The following is a 14533-nucleotide window of genomic DNA, read 5'->3' as shown; positions in this document are numbered from 1 at the left end:
CCGAGGACGTCTACTTCCCTAATCTACGGCGAAGCATTTTGACGAACTGTATATTCATCATATCAGATTCAGTTGTTCAATTCATAATTTTGTTCTATTTCCAAGCCAATTTGCTCGATATGCTTTTGTTCCGAGTGTGCTCAGGCAAGTGTCTATGGGAAGTGTGTGTTGTAGCAAAATTAGCCGTCCTCAACGGGTTAAACCCCCTGGATGGTAGTTGTGATATTGAGATTCTGTGTGCGCGCATGCGTTCGTATAATGTCTGTTCTGTGTGTATCCACTGAACGTTGAAGTTTTAAACAATTAGAGCAATCCATTCAATTTCGGTGAGTATTTGAGCACTCAAACTTGACATTCTCGACCACACCCATCATCGTATGTCCTATATCTGTCGTTGCGCTCGACCTTTAGTACACACCATTATCCCTCTATACTGTGCTCTCGTTCAATTTCAGTTTCAAATTTTGTGGTTCCCCATCTTAGTCTGAATATCCGGATTGTTTTGAACTGTTATACTTTCCTGACATACAGTCCCTGAGGTTTACACGGGTCTTAGCGAAGACATTTTCATGGATACAAACTTACGAAAAATTATATTGTCACCATTCAGAAACGGAATGAACAGATATGATCAATACATTTTGACTCTTACCATGATTACCATGTGGGGAATCGAGTGTGGTATTACCTGTGACTGTTACACACTTCTACACGATCATATTGATACAGTTTATCGCAAATTTATTTTCTTTTCAAGTGCTTTCAGAAGCGTGTTTGCCATGTACCGTTATGCAGCTCAGATTTATAAAAGCTGACAACACTTACACAATATCTTCTTGAAGGGATGGTATAGTTTTGGTTGAGATGGGGATTCAGGTATTTGGCAACATGATAAGAAACCAGTTACATGACACATTAAAGAGAATACAATTCCAAGAGTAATTGAAAGTTTATTTGATGAAAATCGGTTTTGAATAGTTGAGATATCAAAAAAAAAAGTAAAATAAGGTGGTCCAAAAAAGATGAGACACACCTAACCTTTTATTAGGACCGCTTTGTTTTTGGATTTCTCTGCTATTTCAAAACCAGATTTTCAATTTTCATAGGGGTATAAAGGCACGTTCAAACTATTGCAAGCAAGTCGGGAACTTTACCGAAGTTTCCTAGTAGGCCTAACATGGCAAAAACAAAAAGTCAAATTAAACTTGTGGCAAACCAAATAGGCATATTCCTTAACTATTTTCTAAAAAAACGCACAGGTCATTGTTCCCACATGTCAACTTTATAACCCCACACTTGTCTCTTATCTCGCGATAAACCACCCCCTTCCCATAAAAATGACAGGTAGAGACCATATAACCTGCAAACATTGTAGCTTCAGCTGGGTACTGCCAGCAATTTTGAATTCACTACTTTGGGGAAGAAGTGAACCTCCAGCTTTGATGAACGGAAACAAAACAAAACAAAACAAAACAAAATAAAACAAAACAAAAACTACACTGCACCTTCCCTTTCTTTATACTGGTATGCGGTTTCCGGTAAACGCGGAGTTTGCGTGAAATTTTGAATCAACAGGTGAAACTTTAAAATTCAAGAACTTTCTCAGTTTATGTCAGAGTCTGGTAAACCCCTACAGCAACTTGTGTGTGCATACTTGACTCTATTCATTAAAGGGAACTTGCGTGCAATGTGTAATTGCGCTTTATTTTTGAGCCAAATTCTACTCTTTAGCTCACCTGACATCTTGCCTGTACTCGTGGTACTTGAGACTCAAGCGAGCCATACAGTTCGATCATTCATCGTCAGGCATCTGCAGTTGTGCGTCTTCGATCGTGCACAAATTGTACATTTTAGCTCCTTCTCAAACTTACACCCCAAGACGGATTTTTAACAAAGTTGGCAGGTAACATCCCAAAATGGAATGTGATTGCAATCTGTTCAAATAGTCACCGCCCACAAATTAGGGAATCTTAAAAAAAAAAAGAATCTTTGTCTCTAGAACCAGGCGTGAAAGAACTTAGTTAGTGTTATGAGTAGAAGTGACCAAGTTTCAAGTTGGTTCTCCTCGGGGACGGATCCAGGGATGCCCCCTTGGGGCACTGAGCGATCCAAATTGGGATCCAGAGATGCCCCCCCCCCCTCCCCTTGGGGCACTGGGCGATCCAAATTGGGATCCAGAGGTGTCCCCCCCCCCCTTGGGGCACTGGGCGATCCAAATTGGGATCCAGTGATGCCCCCCCCCCCCCCCCCACCTTGGGGCACTGGGCGATCCAAATTGGGATCCAGAGATGCCCCCCCCCCCACCTTGGGGCACTGGGCGATCCAAATTTGGGCTCAAATTTGCATTTTCATCTCCTCCTTGAAAGCTCATTGTCAAATTTTCACCAAACTGTATTATTGCCAGATAAAAATACATATTTGTAAAAAGGACAACATTTTCCGCTTTTACCAGTGTGGTAAAATATACAGATATACAGCCTTCAACCCCCCCCCCCCCCCATCGTGTTCTATGTTCTTAGGTTATAGTCTGCAAGAATGTGTGGAAGGTGAACTCGCGATAATCACGTGACCACGAGACACCCGGGTATCTTCATCTCTTACACTGCAAAAAGTTCGGTTTAAATATGAAACACCGAGCTGGTGTTAAATTTTCGGTGCTCATTTTATGGTGTTAGATTAACACCTGTGGGTGTCATTTCAAAATATAGATTTTCTTTTTTCTTAGTTGCTGCACTTCTTGTTGATTTTGAACTTCAACAAGGCGATCAAGAATTTTCCGATAAAGTACTTGATTTTTGAAAAAAAAAATGTATAAACACATTTACACCACAGTAACACCAGTTGGTGTTGTCTCCTATTGAAGCTGGACGGGTGTTATACCATTGATGTTAACACCAGCAATATCAAATCAACACCATGTGGTGTCATTACTAAATTAACACCAGCGCAGTGTCAAAAATATCACCAGATACAGTGTCAAATTAACACCACGAAGTGCCAGGTGAACACTTTTCGACACCACTATCACAATACATTTTCTACACCTGTGGGTGTGGTCCTCTGTTGACACTCGATCGGTGTTAGATTTAACACCGATGTTTTTAAAGTGTATTTTTCTTTTTTTCCAGCTGTCGGGGTATAATGACCATTTATTTTGCTTAACTTTATTAATGCATGTAGAAGGCAAGTTAGTAAGGTCAGTGTTAGTCTAATAACAATCTGGGGTTGCAGGTCACAGTTAAGTTCAACAATCTTTTTCTTAGTTAGACAGCTGTTCACCCCCTTGGGCAAAGACCTTGATATAACCGCATGTAAAGTTACTGACTGCCAGTTAATGCTAAAGCGATGAAGGTGGATCTCTATGAGTGGGGGTTAATGGGTGGTCCGATTCATTCGCTGCCCGTTAGGGTATTTTCGAAAAGTGCTTTATAAAGGTATACCGAACAACGAATATGTGCCACAAAGCGCACGTTCATCGACAACGGTCAACTCCAGACTCGAGTCTTCTGCTGTGTGTGTACTAACAGAGAAATCTGTGATAAAGATGATCACACACAGTTCCTAAAGGGATGGGTAAAGTTTTGGTTGAAGTGAGGATTCAGGTTTTAACTTTTTGTGAGATATTTAGAAACCACTTATATCAAATATTAAAGAGAATACAATTCTAAGGAATTCAGAGTTTATTTGATGAAAATTAGTTTTGAAATAGCTAAGATATCAAAATACAAAGCAAAACAAAGTGGTCCTTATGAAAGGCGGGTCCCACTTTTTATTAAGACCTCTTTGTTTTTGGACATCTCAGCCATTTCAAAACCGATTTTATCAAATAAACTTTGAACTCCTCTTAGAATTGTATGCTCTTTAATATTTCATATACAAGTTGATTCTGAATTACATCTAAATGTAACTGGTTTCAAATTATCTCACAAAGAGTTAAAACCTGAAACCCCATCTCAACCAAAACTATACCACCCCTTTAACGTTGATTCTCGAGTATACTCTAGCCGGGCCAGCCTCCCCACACCATGTTATCCCAGGCTACCGGCTCTTTAAAAGGTCAACGCACGATTTCAGACTTCAGAGTCGATGTTAATCACAAATAATTCAGACAAATTTTTTATTATATACTTAGCCGATGAACAAAGCAGAATCTAGGTGTTCAGTGAGTACACACAGCAGACATTTGCTGAATGTCAGTCGTTCAAAGCGAAGGTTGCATTGCAGCTTCGTCAATTATCGTATCATTGTTCAAGGGAGAGAAAGGGGAGAAATAGAAATTAATTTTTGTAGAGTAACTGATGTGGAACCACTAATAAAAATCACAGGAAGTGGTTGATCTTCTCTTTCTCTTTCTTTCTTTCTATATCTATCTCCTCATATATATATATGTATAGGCCTATATGATTTGCAATATATAGGTATAGGCTTATATACACTCACACACTCATAAATGATATACAAATGCACATATTCATTATCTATTTATCTATTTATTCAGGCCTATACGTTTATTCCCATGTCTATACATTTCAAGAATGTCAAGTCATCTATCTCAATCTCTATTTTACTCATCTCCAGTACGACCATTTTTGTTTGTTTGTCTGTTTTTTCCACTCTATCATGCTATCTATTCCTTTCTGTTTGGACGAAGAACTCTGCCTTTGATCGCCACTTCTCTGTGCGAGCCAAACACGCCTGCATTTTGTGCATTTTACGAAGTGCTGGCGGAAATACCTGTGTACACCAGCCATGAGGATGTTATGTTGCGAAAGAGATGGAGAGAGAGAGAGAGAGAGAGAGATAATGTGTGTATATGTGAGTACGTCTGTTAATGTTTGTGTGTACTCGTACATGGATACTTCAGCTGGCAGTGGATTTTTCTTTCGATTTCAATTCCTTTCGTGACATTGAGATCCATCAAATATAGAATGATTTGTTACTTACAACTGGCGCGTTGAGAAAATTCAGTTTTGAGTTATTTCCCCTTGGAACAGGCAGAGACAAGAAGACGTAAGTAGATATGACCATTGCAAAGGTGGAAACATGTATCAAGGGCATTTATGCCGATTTGTACATTTTTGGCGGAATAGTACGTAGCAGAAAATGCACGGCGTCATTACTCATGAGTATCATCAAAATTTCAAGAAGTATTCCACCGTCGTGTGTGTTTAAAGATTAACGACGACTTTCGGCAATTTTTGAGGTGAACATGTCTCGGGGAAAAGGTGAGGGCTTGAATTGGTATGACATAGCTTACGATAAACCAAACGAGCTCCACAGGCAGCACATACCGTCACGAAATTAGCACAATCTCGACATTTCAATTTCAATTTTAATTTCGTATTTTATTTCTCGATGGAAAATACAAGAAATATGATAAAATGTCAGAATACTTAATGTCCAGTTTGGATATATAAAAATACAAACATAGTACATAGCGGTCGATGTGTCATTTTCAATCAAAGTAAAAGAATGGTATAGAGAAATACGAAGGAACCTACTAAAAAGCAAAGCTTGTTGAGTGTAGGTCCCAATTCCCATATCCTCGTGATTGATTTCAATAAACTAGTCAATGTACCAGTGGAGTGCTGAATCAGCCGAAGTGGGGCATGGGGGGGGGGGGGGGGGGGGTGGGGGCTATGATGAAGTTATCGCAGTAGTTTGGTATGTACTGAGAACTTCTCTGTATACAACATTGTCTACTATCACAGAGTACATGTATCATGCTTGTTTGGCTTCAGCCAGTGCCCAGAAATCCTCTATGGGGATTCCGCAGAAATGGTCAAGGTCACTGGGTCAATGGGGGTCAAATAACTGTTTTGCGCTACTCCTTGGTCCGATCTTGGCCAAACTTGCTGGAAGCATAAGTAGGCCTACACCTGGGAAATCCCCATTGAGGATATTTCTGGGGGGATCCCCATATTAGTAGGCCTACACCTGGGAGATCCCCATTGAAGGAGTAGCGAAAAACAGTTATTTGACCTTTGACCCCAGTAACCTTGACCTTTCCAAAAATGAACCCCTCACGGGCAATTTCGTGGTCAACCTGCATCCACCCACTAAGTTTGATGGAGATCGGACCAAGGACCTAGGAGGAGTAGAGGACCAAACAGACAAACAGACAAACGTTGCTCGAATTATAGTATGATAGTTTCAATCAGTTTCAAGTAACAGCGGATTTAAAGGACTTTGGAATGTGTGACCTTGGAGAAATTAATCTAGCTTCAACTTTGGATTCGAGTGATTGATATTGATTGAATACCTGAATATAAGAACGACCCAAGTCCAATTTGGGCTCTCATTTTTTAGACCCCTTGCAACGCAATGAAACTTACTCACTTACATGACAGTTTTAGATTAAATTTTCACTTTGTGTACATAACGGTTTTACATTATTCCGATGGTTCGTTCAATCCGATACACACAAATTCCCGATACCTAGAGGTTCGTTAATCCGAAAATGTAAAAGGGTTCGTTAATCCGAACATTTGTGGCGTTATTCCGAAGGTTCGTTAATCCGAAATGAAATAGGGTTCGTTATTCCAAAGGTTCGTTAATCCGAAAATGAAATAAGGTTAGTTATTCCGAAAAATCGCTAATCCGAAAATGAAACAAAGCCCGTCATTCCGAAGGTTCGTTACGGACCCACTTTCATTTTTGGATCAACGAACCTTCGGAATAACGAACCCTATTTAATTTTCGGATTAACGAACCCTATTTCATTTTCGGATTAACGAACCTTCTGAATAACGCCACATATGTTCGGATTAACGAACCTCTAGGTCGTAGATATAGGGAATTTGTGTGTATCGGATTGAACCGAACCATCGAAACAACGAACCTTCGGAATAACGAACAGCACCCATTATACAGCGTTGAAAACCCTGTCGCCTATTCATCCCACACTGCGTGAATCAATAATATGAAAAAAAAAAACAACAACATTTATCAACATCGCACACTGTAGTAATTTTATAAATGCTTTGTCTATCTGTTAACGAGCTTTGAAATGATGAAGAAATCAAATCAAGTATAAATCGATTGTACTTAATCTTGATGTTGGTAAGACTAATTTTCTTTCCTACTACTGACTTGAAACAAAGAAGAGGAATAGTGATAATGCAGGCACCACGAATCACTACGTCTAATAAATAATAATATGTTTCACGGTTTAATGATTATTCCAAAGTGAAATCAATGTTGAAACACAATGACTGATTCATTTGTAAAATCTATAAACAAAGAACTGTTATCTGTGCAATTTGGGCCGCTGTCAAGATTGCACTTTCTCACTTTCTTTATTTCAACTCATATATCTTAGAGTTTTCTGATAAGGTTCTTAGGAGAGCTTTTCAGGTTTGGCCATCAGTATGATGGAAATATAAAAACTTGCTAAGAATGAAACACCGATTGAATTTAAAGATGTAATCTACCATTTTGCAGATGAAACAAAATCCCAGCATTAGTGCTTCAAAATAGTTCTAAAATGTGAATTAGGGATAGAAACAACCAATGTAAAATTTTGAACCAGTATAATTGATGGTAAGTGTCGTTAAATACCAAATGTGAACAACAGTTATAATAAAAATGTTTCCAGACTGAACCGTCTACAGTTATGGTTTATTGAGAAAAACAGTGACATCTCCCTATATTTATAGGATTTATTGCAAAAAAACAAAACAAAAAACCACCAAACAAATCATATGGTATGATGTTTTGTGATACAATTGACCTACACATGTGCATAAAATGCGATATCTTGAAAATTTTTTAAATCACTGCTTCCAAAGGTAAACAAGACCTTTAGGCCTAACGGATCTAATTAAGTAACGTTGGAATGGTTGGTTCATTATGTATAAGGGCTTAAACCTTCACCTTCTAATGCGTTGACATTTACTTATGACACATTCTTCAGTCATCACCTTGATGTGAAAAGTAAACCTTTGAGTCACAGTCCTTAACAAGTCATTTCCTTCAAAGTTAAAATATCATTAACTGCCAATGACAAACTTTACGGTCATGTTTCAAGTTATGAAAACTGCAAATCAAGCAACACTTATGATAACTTTAGTTTGAAACCGGCGTCCTTGTGTCCTACTGTCTTGGAAGGTGAATCAAATATAAAGGTCGAAGGCTGCCAAGTCATGAAACTTTCATGATTCCGGGAAGCAGCCTATCAACTGAAATGCACAGGCATAGTCCTTCACTTATACCTCCGTATCATGGCCATACACAAGCTCTTCGCAGGTGAGGATCAGAGTAATCGTCTATCGCGAGTATAGATTATATGTGAGTATTTATACATGTATATCAAGAGTTGGGGCTGGAATATGGCGAACTATCAAAGATGTAATTCGAACAGGTGTTTCAGAAGTGACAAATTTAACACTTAACATTCAATTGAATTTGACATATCCCCCTGAGTATTAGAGTAATAAGAAATTGGGTTGTTTGTGGAGTATTGTCAGCGACAGGTGCGGTTTGCGGAAAGTATTTTCTGGTGATGATCTTGTAACAAGATACAGGAGAGTCCTTGATTCAGTGTGGGAGTCATAGCCATATCGTCTTAGTGACATGGTTTATCACAACAGCCGACATTATTGGTCTTTAATTGTTTGATTTTATTGCGATTTTTTTAAGGAGTATTCCTTCTATTTTATAGGGAGTTGACATGGGATGCCTGTAGGCAGTTCCAACCTTTCTTCATTGTTTCACTTTTTAAATCCTTTTCATTCAGTCGCATCTTTAGAGGGAAAATAGAAATTCTTAAGATACAAAATACTTTAAAACTAAACATCACATGCTCCTAATGCGTTACAGCGAATGATTAAATTATGCCATATATTTTTTTTTCCAAATCTGCTCTCCCCCGCCACCCAAAAATTAACCTTAAAAAACACAACTGTTTACACATGTTTTGGGGTGTGTTTTCTTTTCTTTTTTGTCAATAGCAAACAAACAAAAAGTACAAGAAATAAACAAGTAAAGAAAAAAATAATGGTGCTACAGACAATAACAGATGAGGCTTTCAACTAAAGTGGACCGAAAAATTAATATTCTGATTATCAGTTTATGTGAACCTCAATATTAAATCCCTTCACTTTCCTATCCTCGTTCGTTTCTGTAACATTCTGTTACATGATTACATCTCTTCCTGTCTTGGCGTTCCATTATGATAATGATATCAATATAATGATATCAGTATTATGATATATCTTCTTTTTTAATTCCTGCTGGAAATAATGCAGGTCCCTCCATGAGCAATTACTTGACCTTGCATGACCATTGTGACGTAAACAATCTTGGCCTTGACGAAGAGTTATCTAGAGTAGATATCTCCTAACTTAGCGTTTTAGTATAGCAATTGCAAGAAGAGGGAGTTGCGTATCCCCCGAATTGTGGTTGGTGCAATGAAGGAGTTGGGTGACTCTCTCGGGTGGTTTGGCGTGTTTGGGGTCCGTTAAGGGCCCTGAAACACTCTGCGACCTTGCTGCAGATAATTAGATAATGTAAAATCATGCCACATGACTGTCGAAGAAACCCAAGGTTTTGGTGACCGATGTTTCGTCTGTTCCACAGCCATTTCCTACACAGATTTTTGTTTAATGCACTGAGTTAATTTAAAAATGTGTTTGTCTGCAAGTGTGTGTGCTAATGTGTATCAACGGATGTACACAGTGTACATCCTTTTGTAATCTCTTACACTTAAATAGTCCTGATCGTCTTGTGGGTTTCCTATCTACTAATTATGCTAATAGGCCTACGTGTAATTCTGAGATTTCGAACTATGCCCTCCGAAGCAGTATATACCCCGCAATAAACCGTTTAATCACTTATCATTGAGATATGTTTCGCAAAATTTCTTATTTTATATCATTTGAGTTTGAAGAGTCATTAGCTGCGGTCACGCTGGCAAAAGGTCGCGAAGTTTAAGATCTCGATCTCTTGCCGATGCGACCGCGACTTTGTAAACTGGATGTTTTACAGCAAACTTTGACAATTACTTCATCTTGGAGTCGCCCGGTTTATTTGTCTCCACTTGGAATGGCTACATGTTAAGAGTGCGCTTGAGACGTTATGATGTATGGCAAGTAATTAAGGACAAGGTTGAACATGATTATGTAGACCAGAAGCTCAAGGGGACTCGAGTCCCCCCCCCCCCCCCCCCTCACCCGCATCCACGAGCCCTGTCATACAATATTACGAGTTTAGCCTCAAGCCCGGTTTTAACATAGCCTTTCAAACTAGAGTTCCCGCGGCAACGTCAGGGTAACGTCAGGGCAAGGAGCGCCTTGGTCAGGGTACTGGGTAATCTTTTTTTCACGCTACCTGTTAAAACAAAAGGCCACCGCAAAATATTGCTCAGACGTCGCCGAGGTAACTTTGGAAAATTTTACCCTACCCTATGACGTTGTCGCTGTTGGGTCTGTTAAAACTGGACTTCAACATAGCTACGAAACGCTATACGTGACAAAAGGTTTTGTTTCTCTCTCTATTTTTGAACAGTCTCTGACTGCGAGCATGAAGTTTATCTTTTACGGCGAGCACGAAGACAGTCCTATCCAGTTCAATACTACTATATCTCATTAGGAGAGAAAACAATAATTTTCATTCTTTCTTTTTTTTTGGGGGGGGGGGGGCTGACGATAATTGAATCACCAGTGTTTAAGTATTCAAGTAAAATGTTACTTGGCACCAAGCATGTAGAAAGTTTCGCATTTTTCCAAAAGAGCCAGTGTTCACGTCACGTTTTGATTGTCAGATTAGATGAGCTGATGCCAATAACCTATGGCACACAATCTGTCACTGAATTTTTATTTTCTGAATGAAAACGAGAGAAACATTTCAAAAAGGGAGCGTTGATGCCGATCAAACAAAAAGACTCATGGTCACAAGAAAAAAAAATGCACCTTTTCCTTTTAAATGAAAAATCCGGGATATAATTATATAAGTTACCTGTCAAAAATAAAGTACAACTAAACAGGCAAGAGAAGAGAAAGTCATGAAATTTCAATCAATAATGACATTCATCACCACAACCATGACAACGTCAAATGCAATCATTCATTTGGTGATAATTTCATGATCTTGGGAGTGATTCTCATGGCTCTCATTGACTTCACGAAATGTCCTGTTTTGATTTTATCTCAGGAAGAACATAGATCCTGCACGATAAATTGTTCTGCAGCTTAAAGGATAGAGTTATGGTGACTTTCAGAAAGGAGGAAATCTGCCAGTCTGTAATCAGGAGTTAATCGTAGAGACATGCCCCGGCTTGGAGTTATTATGATTTCCTCGACGTGTGGGATCCGGACAAATCATGAATGTAGTACTGATAATGATAATAATGGTCTTCTTTACCCAGGGTAGCCTCTTCAGTGTTTCCATTGCTCTACCAGAGGGCCCTGCCATTATTATAACCATGTATCAGGCAGACCCTGATACCCATGTTTACATGTTGATCAAGAGGGACAGGGTGGGTTACAACAACACCAACACCACCACCACCACCACCAACAACAACAACAAGAACAACAACAAATAAATAAACAAACAAACAACACCACCAACAGGTCATGACAACACTACTTCTGCTACTCATTACTACTACTACTACTGCTACTATACGACTACTACCATACTACCACAGCTACCTACTACTACTACTACTACTACTACTACTACTACTACTACTACTACTACTACTACTACTATACTACTACTGCTACCATACTACTACTACTACGACGACTATTACGACTACTATTACTACTACTACTACTACTACTACTACTACTACTACTACTACTACTGCTACCATACTACTACTACTACGACGACTATTACGACTACTATTACTACTACTACTACTACTAGTACTTCTAGTACTACTACTACTACTACTACTACTACTACTACTACTACTACTACTACTATACTACTACTTATCCAGGGACACATGGCACTTGACGGGATTCGAACTCTGGACCTCCGATTGAAAGTTAAGAGTCACATCCACTATGCCACAGTGCCCCCATGTATATTGATTTTATTTATTTCCTGCGTTCATTATGAAACACGCACGCGTGTACAGACAAAACGACGAAATAATCAAGGGTTGTGACAAAATTAAAATGCAAGATTGGGACATGCATTCGCAGAAGGGCCAGGCAATGATCGAGGACGAAACAGGCGCAATCACTATTGCCGATAGACTCGAACCACTGACTCGAACCAATGACACCCAGAATGGGGTCAGTCTTCCTAGCCATTACACACGACATCTTGAAAGCTTGGGATAATCTCAGATGATTGTAAGGTATATTTTCTGATATTTGTGAAATCGCTTAACTTCATAAATCCTGTGATTAAGGGTTCAAATGATAACGCTCAGAAATCGTTTTCCCTCAAAGGAGTCTTTAATTCGAGGCAAGTGAGCTCGGGCTGTATTCAAAGGAGTTCAGTATTTGATGAGGTGTACGTAAATAAAATATATTCATGAGTAATATTATTATGTGACCGTGCATCACAAAACGAACACCAAGTCGCAGCTCTTGATTTTGCGTGATTACCTCAAACATGTCAAAAGGGTGAAACAGGTCAACCAAGTCAATCTTGAATTTTTCATACTTGCTGATCTATTCTTCGTCTACATTATTCATAACTTTGGGGTCAAAACGAACAGGAATGTGTGTCTTCAATAATTTTTCTACAACCCTTTTTTTTTGTAGAGTAGTGCGATAAGGTACACGTACGTCTTCTGAGTTCCTTTTCATTTCTTTAAAATCCTTTTCACACATCATTCAGTTTCAACTCTAATAACTTTTGAAGATAGAGCTACTACCTTGAAAATTCGCATTTATTATGGACAGAATGTGTTAATTGAACATGCTTAATTTAAGCTTGAATTGATAATTCCTTCATTGTTGTTGCTACGGTAGTTTACATCTTGTCTTTTTTTGTCCCATTCATCGCATAGCCAGCACGATTTCTAAAGATTAATAAGCGCTTAAATAGACTCTTTACTTCAGAGCTTCTTTTCTCGATTCACACCTTTACAGAGTGTGTACTTTCTTTCCAATATCTAGATAGGTTAAGAGAGTCCATTTAAATTGAATTATACATCATTTTAAAGCTTAGAATCTGTTCTTTCAATATCTGCCCTTAACTAAAAATCCATGTCTGGCGACTTTTTGTTGGTTTTGTGATGCAGGGTCACATATAGAAACAACTATCCGATTGTTAATTCGATTTTTTGTTTCTTTTTCATTTCTTCCTCCAAAATCTAAACCTCAACACTGCAACCAATGAAATGAAATAAATGAACATGAGATTCCTTCGCCGTCCTGATGTAGAATATAAAACAATAAAAAGTTCAGGTCATATTTAGACATCAACTAATAATTATTAAGAAACAAGATGACCCTTGAGCCCTTTCAAACCGCGAGCCCTGTTTTTCTTTTCGTATGCGTCATTCTAAAAAGTTCTTGGAAAATCATTTATGTCGTGGACAAACTCTTAAAAACAAACTACAAACAAATAGACAAACAACCAACACATTATGCTATCATTTTAAACAATAGTAGATTTTGTGTGAACCATTGCGCCACACACGAAGTTATGTTATTGCCTTATACATACATAAGACTGCATGCGATGGGATATTTCTGGATTAGTCCACAGAGGCCATCGATACGATCAATGATGAAACAGGTCTACTGTTATTCACAAACTGTAACAAGACGAGATCTACGGGGGAAGGCCCTAGAGAGGTTCAAAATCTTCCGCTAGATGATCGCCATTAAGTAACTTCAAATATTCCTCCCAGAAGTCTGTGTGGCGTACCACACCCACCTCTCTTGGGTCCTCTCTATTTCTTTTTTCTCTGCTATAACAAGGTTACCACATGTCCATCACGAGTTTAACAGCTAATTTCATTGAAGTAATTTTATTTTATGACGATATCGTCTTTGACGCAAATAAAGACCCGCATATTCTCCCAACAGCATTAGTAATGAACTAATTCGATTAAACTCATTGATCCAATCCAACAAACCTTCTCTTAATTTACGCCCAAAAACGACAACAATTATTATTAGAACAAAATAATGTGAATTCGCACGTTATTCAGCGTCACAATCTCCTGGTAAAATAGTACTATTTCGTTTCCAATCTTATCGGATCAGCAGGGTTTTGAGGTCTTCTATTAGGCTATTATATTTGTCAAGATAAATATCTAAATTGGAATCTGCATCTAACATTCCAAATTAAACCGGTATCGAGGAAAACAGGAGTTGTTTGCAGACATAACAATAATCAATTAAAAAAAAAAACAAAAAAAAAAACAAAACTTTGAACATATCTCTGTTTGCAATTTCGAGCTCAGATGGATCTCTGTTCTGGGGAAGGCAAAAACTAGAAATTCAAGATTCATATTTTCCTGATATTGGAAAGTTGAATACTAAGATGGAATGTGATTAATGATTCACCACTAGTAATAGAAAGCTTGCCTGGTATTGAAAAAATAAAAATA

The sequence above is a fragment of the Diadema setosum genome, chromosome 21 (genome assembly GCF_964275005.1).
Source record: "Diadema setosum chromosome 21, eeDiaSeto1, whole genome shotgun sequence".
Taxonomy (NCBI): Eukaryota; Metazoa; Echinodermata; class Echinoidea; order Diadematoida; family Diadematidae; genus Diadema; species Diadema setosum.
Note: the sequence above shows the minus strand (reverse complement) of the source record.